An 8,570-nucleotide genomic window follows, 5' to 3' on the forward strand; every position below is an offset into this window, starting at 1 on the left:
GTGAGGCCCAGTGTAAATACCTGAGCCTAACTTGAGCTTGGTGAGGCCCAGTGTAACTGCCTGAGCCTAACTTGAGCCTGGTGAGGCCCAGTGTAACTACCTGAGCCTATCTTGAGTTTGATGAGGCCCACTGTAAATTCCTAAGCCTAACTTGAGATTCGTGAAGGCCAATTTTTCTTCCTGAATTTAACTTGAGTTTGAAGAGGTCGAGTGTAACTTCCTGAGCCTAATTGAGCTTGATAAGGCCCAGTGTAATTTCCGAAGTCTAACTTGAGCTTGGTGCGCCCAGTGTAACTTTCTGAATCTAAATTGAGGTTGGTGAGGCCCAGTGTAACTTCCTGAGCCTAACTTGAGTTTGATGAGGCCCACTGTAAATTCCTAAGCCTAACTTGAGATTCATGAACGCCAGTTTAACTTCCTGAGTTTAACTTGAGTTTGACGAGATCGAGTGTAATTTCTAAGTCTAACTTGATTTTTATGAGGTCGAGTGTAACTTCCTGAGCCAAATATGAGCTTGGAGAGTCCCAGTGGAACTTTCTGAGCCTAACTTGAGCTTGGAGAGGCCCAGTTTTACTGTCACAGCCTAACTTGATTTTGGTGAGGCCCAGTGTAACATCCTGAGCCATACTTGAGCTTGGTGGACCCCAGTGAAATTTTGTGAGATCAATTTTAGCTTGGTGCAGCACAGTTTAACTTCCTGAGATTGACTTAAGTTTGATGAGATCGAGTGTAATTTCCTGAGCCTAACTTGAGCTTGATAATGCCCAGTGTATCTTCCTAAGTCTAAAGTAAGTTTGGAGAGGCCCAAGGTAACTTTCTGAGTCTTACTTGAGCTTGGTGAGGCCCAGTTTAACTGCCAAAGCCTAACTTGATTTTGGTGTGGCCCAGTAGAACTTCTTGAGCGTAACAAGAGCTTGGTGGGGCCCAGTGAAACGTCCTGAGGCTAACATGAGTTTGATGAGGCCCAGTGTAAATTCCTGAGCCTAACTTGAGCTTGTTGAGACCCAGTGTAACTTCTTGAGCCTAACAAGAGCTTGGTGGGGCCCAGTGAAACGACCTGAGCCTAACTTGAGTTTGATGAGGCCCAGTGTAAATTCCTGAGCCTAACTTGAGCTTGGTGAGGCCCAGTGTAACTGCCTGAGCCTAACTTGAGCTTGGTGAGGCCCAGTGTAACTGCCTGAGCCTAACATGAGCGTGGTGAGGCCCAGTGTAATTAACTGAGCCTAACTTGAATTTGATGAGGCCCACTGTAAATTCCTAAGCTTAACTTGAGATTCGTGAAGGCCAGTTTAACATCCTCAGTTTAACTTGAGTTTGACGAGGTCGAGTGTAACTTCCTGAGCCTGACTTGAGCTTGTTAAGGCCCAGTGTAATTTCCTAAGTCTAACATGAGCTTGGTGAGGCCCAGTGTAACTTTTTGAATCTAAATTGAGGTTGGTGAGGCCCAGTGAAACTTCCTGAGCCTAACTTGAGCTTGGAGAGGCCCAGTGTAACTTTCTGAGCCTAACTTGAGCTTGGTGAGGCCCAGTTTAACTGCCACAGCCTAACTTGATTTTGCTGAGGCCAACTGTAATTTCTTGAGCATAACAAGAGCTTGCTGGGGCTCAGTGAAACTTCCTGAGCCTAATTTTAATTTGATGAGGCCCAGTATATCTGCCTGAGCCTAACTTGAGATTGGTGAGGCCCAGTTTAACTTCCTGAGCCTAACTTGAGCCTGGTGAGGCCCAGTGTAACTTCCTGAGCCTAACTTGAGCTTGATAATGCCCAGTGTATCTTCCTAAGTCTAACTTGAGCTTGGGGAGGCCCAGTGTAACTTTCTGAGACTAACTTGAGCTTGCTGAGGCCCAGTTTAACTGCCATAGCCTAACTAGATTTTGGTGAGGCCTAGTGTAACTTCTTGAGCCTAACAAAAGCTTGGTGGGGCCCAGTGAAACGTCCTGAGCCTAACTTGAGTTTGATGAGGCCCAGTATAAATTCCGGAGCCTAACTTGAGCTTGGTGAGGCCCAGTGTAACTGCCTTATCCTAACTTGAGTTTGGTGAGGCCCAGTGTAACTTCTTGAGCCAAACTTGAGCCTGGTGATGTTCAGTATAACTGTCTGAGCCTAACTTGAGTTTGATGAGGCCCAATGTAAATTCCTAAGCCTAAGTTGAGATTCGGAAAGGCCAGTTTAATTTCCTAAATTTAACTTGAGTTTCACGAGGTCGAGTGTAACTTCCTGAGCCTATCTTGAGCTTGATAAGGCCCAGTGTAATTTCTGAAGACTAACTTGAGCTTGGTGAGGCCCAGTGTAACTCTCTGAATCTAAATTGAGGTTGGTGAGGCCCAGTGTAACTTCCTGAGCATAACTTGAGCTTGGAGAGGCCCACTGTAACTTTCTGAGCATAATTTGAGCTTGGTGAGGCCCAGTTTAACTGCCACAGCCTAACTTTATTTTGGTGAGGTCCAGTTAACTGCCAGTGTAACTTCCTGAGCCTAACTTGAGCTTGATAATGCCCAGTGTATCTTCCTAAGTCTACAGTAAGCTTGGAGAGGCCCAGTGTAACTTTCTGAGCCTTACTTGAGCTTGGTGAGGCCCAGTTTAACTGCCACAGCGTAACTTGATTTTGCTGAGGCCCAGTGTAACTTTTTGAGCCTAATAAGAGCTTGCTGGGGCTCAGTGAAACGTCCTGAGCCTAACTTGAGCTTGACGAGGCCCACTGTAACTGCCTGAGCCTAACTTGAGATGGGTGAGGCCCAGTGTAACTTCCTGAGCCTAACTTGAGTTTGATGAGGCCCATTGTAAATTCCTAAGCCAAACTTGAGATTCATGAACGCCAGTTTAACTTCCTGAGTTTAACTTGAGTTTGACGAGATCGAGTGTAATTTCTAAGTCTAACTTGATTTTTATGAGGTCGAGTGTAACTTCCTGAGCCTAATATGAGCTTGGAGAGTCCCAGTGGAACTTTCTGAGCCTAACTTGAGCTTGGTGAGGCCCAGTTTAACTGTCACAGCCTAACTTGATTTTGGTGAGGCCCAGTGTAACATCCTGAGCCTAACTTGAGATTGGTGAGGCCCAGTGTAACTTCCTGAGCCTATCTTGAGTTTGATGAGGCCCACTGTAAATTCCTAAGCCTAACTTGAGATTCATGAACGCCAGTTTAACTTCCTGAGTTTAACTTGAGTTTGACGAGATCGAGTGTAATTTCTAAGTCTAACTTGATTTTTATGAGGTCGAGTGTAACTTCCTGAGCCTAACTTGAGCCTGGTGAGGCCCAGTGTAACTTCCTGAGCCTAACTTGAGCTTGATAATGCCCAGTGTATCTTCATAAGTCTAACTTGAGCTTGGAGAGGCCCAGTGTAACTTTCTGAGCCTAACTTGAGCTTGGTGAGGCCCAGTTTAACTGCCACAGCCTAACTTGATTTTGCTGAGGCCAACTGTAATTTCTTGAGCATAACAAGAGCTTGCTGGGGCTCAGTGAAACTTCCTGAGCCTAATTTTAATTTGATGAGGCCCAGTATATCTGCCTGAGCCGAACTTGAGATTGGTGAGGCCCAGTGTAACTTCCTGAGCCTAACTTGAGCCTGGTGAGGCCCAGTGTAACTTCCTGAGCCTAACTTGAGCTTGATAATGCCCAGTGTATCTTCAAAAGTCTAACTTGAGCTTGGAGAGGCCCAGTGTAACTTTCTGAGCCTAACTTGAGCTTGGTGAGGCCCAGTTAAACTGCCACAGCCTAACTTGATTTTCTGAGGCCAAGTGTAATTTCTTGAGCATAACAAGAGCTTGCTGGGGCTCAGTGAAACTTCCTGAGCCTAATTTTAATTTGATGAGGCCCAGTATATCTGCCTGAGCCTAACTTGATATTGGTGAGGCCCAGTTTAACTTCCTGAGCCTAACTTGAGCCTGGTGAGGCCCAGTGTAACTTCCTGAGTCTAACTTGAGCTGATAATGCCCAGTGTATCTTCCTAAGTCTAACTTGAGCGGAGAGGACCAGTGTAACTTTCTGAGACTAACTTGAGCTTGCTGAGGCCCAGTTTAACTGTCATAGCCTAACTAGATTTTGGTGAGGCCTAGTGTAACTTCTTGAGCCTAACAAAAGCTTGGTGGAGCCCAGTGAAACGTCCTGAGCCTAACTTAGTTTGATGAGGCCCAGTGTAAATTCCTGAGCATAACTTGAGCTTGGTGAGGCCCAGTGTAACTGCCTTATCCTAACTTGAGTATGGTGAGGCCCAGTGTAACTTCTTGAGCCAAACTTGAGCCTGGTGATGTTCAGTATAACTGTCTGAGCCCAACTTGAGTTTGATGAGGCCCAATGTAAATTCTTAAGCCTAAGTTGAGATTCGGAAAGGCCAGTTTAACTTCCTAAGTTTAACTTGAGTTTGACGAGGTCGAGTGTAACTTCCTGAGCCTATCTTGAGCTTGATAAGGCCCAGTGTAATTTCTGAAGACTAACTTGAGCTTGGTGAGGCCCAGTGTAACTTTCTGAATCTAAATTGAGGTTGGTGAGGCCCAGTGTAACTTCCTGAGCCTAACTTGAGTTTGGAGAGGCCCAGTGTAACTTTCTGAGCCTAACTTGAGCTTGGTGAGGCCCAGTTTAACTGCCACAGCCTAACTTGATTTTGGTGAGGCCCAATGTAACTTCTTGAGCCTAACAAGAGCTGGGTGGCACCCTGTGAAACGTCCTGAGCCTAACTTGAGTTTGATGAGGCCCAGTGTAAATTCCTGAGCCTAACTTGAGCTTGGTGAGGCCCAGTGTAACTGCCTGAGCCTAACTTGAGCTTGGTGAGGCCCAGTGTAACTGCCTGAGCCTAACTTGAGCCTGGTGAGGCCCAGTGTAACTACCTGAGCCTAACTTGAGTTTGATGAGGCCCACTGTAAATTCCTAAGCCTAACTTGAGATTCGTGAAGGCCAGTTTTTCTTCCTGAATTTAACTTGAGTTTGAAGAGGTCGAGTGTAACTTCCTGAGCCTAACTTGAGCTTGATAAGGTCCAGTGTAATTTCCGAAGTCTAACTTGAGCTTGGTGAGCCCAGTGTAACTTTCTGAATCTAAATTGAGGTTGGTGAGGCCCAGTGTAACTTCCTGAGCATAACTTGAGCTTGGAGAGGCCCACTGTAACTTTCTGAGCATAATTTGAGCTTGGTGAGGCCCAGTTTAACTGCCACAGCCTAACTTTATTTTGGTGAGGTCCAGTTAACTGCCAGTGTAACTTCCTGAGCCTAACTTGAGCTTGATAATGCCCAGTGTATCTTCCTAAGTCTACAGTAAGCTTGGAGAGGCCCAGTGTAACTTTCTGAGCCTTACTTGAGCTTGGTGAGGCCCAGTTTAACTGCCACAGCGTAACTTGATTTTGCTGAGGCCCAGTGTAACTTCTTGAGCCTAATAAGAGCTTGCTGGGGCTCAGTGAAACGTCCTGAGCCTAACTTGAGCTTGACGAGGCCCACTGTAACTGCCTGAGCCTAACTTGAGATGGGTGAGGCCCAGTGTAACTTCCTGAGCCTAACTTGAGTTTGATGAGGCCCATTGTAAATTCCTAAGCCAAACTTGAGATTCATGAACGCCAGTTTAACTTCCTGAGTTTAACTTGAGTTTGACGAGATCGAGTGTAATTTCTAAGTCTAACTTGATTTTTATGAGGTCGAGTGTAACTTCCTGAGCCTAATATGAGCTTGGAGAGTCCCAGTGGAACTTTCTGAGCCTAACTTGAGCTTGGTGAGGCCCAGTTTAACTGTCACAGCCTAACTTGATTTTGGTGAGGCCCAGTGTAACATCCTGAGCCTAACTTGAGATTGGTGAGGCCCAGTGTAACTTCCTGAGCCTATCTTGAGTTTGATGAGGCCCACTGTAAATTCCTAAGCCTAACTTGAGATTCATGAACGCCAGTTTAACTTCCTGAGTTTAACTTGAGTTTGACGAGATCGAGTGTAATTTCTAAGTCTAACTTGATTTTTATGAGGTCGAGTGTAACTTCCTGAGCCTAACTTGAGCCTGGTGAGGCCCAGTGTAACTTCCTGAGCCTAACTTGAGCTTGATAATGCCCAGTGTATCTTCATAAGTCTAACTTGAGCTTGGAGAGGCCCAGTGTAACTTTCTGAGCCTAACTTGAGCTTGGTGAGGCCCAGTTTAACTGCCACAGCCTAACTTGATTTTGCTGAGGCCAACTGTAATTTCTTGAGCATAACAAGAGCTTGCTGGGGCTCAGTGAAACTTCCTGAGCCTAATTTTAATTTGATGAGGCCCAGTATATCTGCCTGAGCCGAACTTGAGATTGGTGAGGCCCAGTGTAACTTCCTGAGCCTAACTTGAGCCTGGTGAGGCCCAGTGTAACTTCCTGAGCCTAACTTGAGCTTGATAATGCCCAGTGTATCTTCAAAAGTCTAACTTGAGCTTGGAGAGGCCCAGTGTAACTTTCTGAGCCTAACTTGAGCTTGGTGAGGCCCAGTTAAACTGCCACAGCCTAACTTGATTTTCTGAGGCCAAGTGTAATTTCTTGAGCATAACAAGAGCTTGCTGGGGCTCAGTGAAACTTCCTGAGCCTAATTTTAATTTGATGAGGCCCAGTATATCTGCCTGAGCCTAACTTGATATTGGTGAGGCCCAGTTTAACTTCCTGAGCCTAACTTGAGCCTGGTGAGGCCCAGTGTAACTTCCTGAGTCTAACTTGAGCTGATAATGCCCAGTGTATCTTCCTAAGTCTAACTTGAGCGGAGAGGACCAGTGTAACTTTCTGAGACTAACTTGAGCTTGCTGAGGCCCAGTTTAACTGTCATAGCCTAACTAGATTTTGGTGAGGCCTAGTGTAACTTCTTGAGCCTAACAAAAGCTTGGTGGAGCCCAGTGAAACGTCCTGAGCCTAACTTAGTTTGATGAGGCCCAGTGTAAATTCCTGAGCATAACTTGAGCTTGGTGAGGCCCAGTGTAACTGCCTTATCCTAACTTGACTATGGTGAGGCCCAGTGTAACTTCTTGAGCCAAACTTGAGCCTGGTGATGTTCAGTATAACTGTCTGAGCCCAACTTGAGTTTGATGAGGCCCAATGTAAATTCTTAAGCCTAAGTTGAGATTCGGAAAGGCCAGTTTAACTTCCTAAGTTTAACTTGAGTTTGACGAGGTCGAGTGTAACTTCCTGAGCCTATCTTGAGCTTGATAAGGCCCAGTGTAATTTCTGAAGACTAACTTGAGCTTGGTGAGGCCCAGTGTAACTTTCTGAATCTAAATTGAGGTTGGTGAGGCCCAGTGTAACTTCCTGAGCCTAACTTGAGTTTGGAGAGGCCCAGTGTAACTTTCTGAGCCTAACTTGAGCTTAGTGAGGCCCAGTTTAACTGCCACAGCCTAACTTGATTTTGGTGAGGCCCAATGTAACTTCTTGAGCCTAACAAGAGCTGGGTGGCACCCTGTGAAACGTCCTGAGCCTAACTTGAGTTTGATGAGGCCCAGTGTAAATTCCTGAGCCTAACTTGAGCTTGGTGAGGCCCAGTGTAACTGCCTGAGCCTAACTTGAGCTTGGTGAGGCCCAGTGTAACTGCCTGAGCCTAACTTGAGCCTGGTGAGGCCCAGTGTAACTACCTGAGCCTAACTTGAGTTTGATGAGGCCCACTGTAAATTACTAAGCCTAACTTGAGATTCGTGAAGGCCAGTTTTTCTTCCTGAATTTAACTTGAGTTTGAAGAGGTCGAGTGTAACTTCCTGAGCCTAACTTGAGCTTGATAAGGTCCAGTGTAATTTCCGAAGTCTAACTTGAGCTTGGTGAGCCCAGTGTAACTTTCTGAATCTAAATTGAGGTTGGTGAGGCCCAGTGTAAATTCCTGAGCCTAACTTGAGCTTGGAGAGGCCCAGTGTAACTTTCTGAGCCTAACTTGAGCTTGGTGAGGCCCAGTTTAACTGCCACAGCGTAACTTGATTTTGCTGAGGCCCAGTGTAACTTCTTGAGCCTAATAAGAGCTTGCTGGGGCTCAGTGAAACGTCCTGAGCCTAACTTGAGCTTGACGAGGCCCAGTGTAACTGCCTGAGCCTAATTTGAGATTGGTGAGGCCCAGTGTATCTTCCTGAGCCTAACTTGAGTTTGATGAGGCCCACTGTAAATTCCTAAGCCTAACTTGAGATTCATGAACGCCAGTTTAACTTCCTGAGTTTAACTTGAGTTTGACGAGATCGAGTGTAATTTCTAAGTCTAACTTTATTTTTATGAGGTCGAGTGTACCTTCCTGAGCCTAATATGAGCTTGGAGAGTCCCAGTGTAACTTTCTGAGCCTAACTTGAGCTTGGTGAGGCCCAGTTTAACTGTCACAGCCTAACTTGATTTTGGTGAGGCCCAGTGTAACATCCTGAGCCTAACTTGAGATTGGTGAGGCCCAGTGTAACTTCCTGAGCCTATCTTGAGTTTGATGAGGCCCACTGTAAATTCCTAAGCCTAACTTGAGATTCATGAATGCCAGTTTAACTTCCTGAGTTTAACTTGAGTTTGACGAGATCGAGTGTAATTTCTAAGTCTAACTTGATTTTTATGAGGTCGAGTGTAACTTCCTGAGCCTAACTTGAGCCTGGTGAGGCCCAGTGTAACTTCCTGAGCCTAACTTGAGCTTGATAATGCCC

This window comes from Myodes glareolus, chromosome X, assembly GCF_982192425.1.
Source record: "Myodes glareolus chromosome X, mMyoGla1.1, whole genome shotgun sequence".
NCBI classification, from domain to species: Eukaryota; Metazoa; Chordata; class Mammalia; order Rodentia; family Cricetidae; genus Myodes; species Myodes glareolus.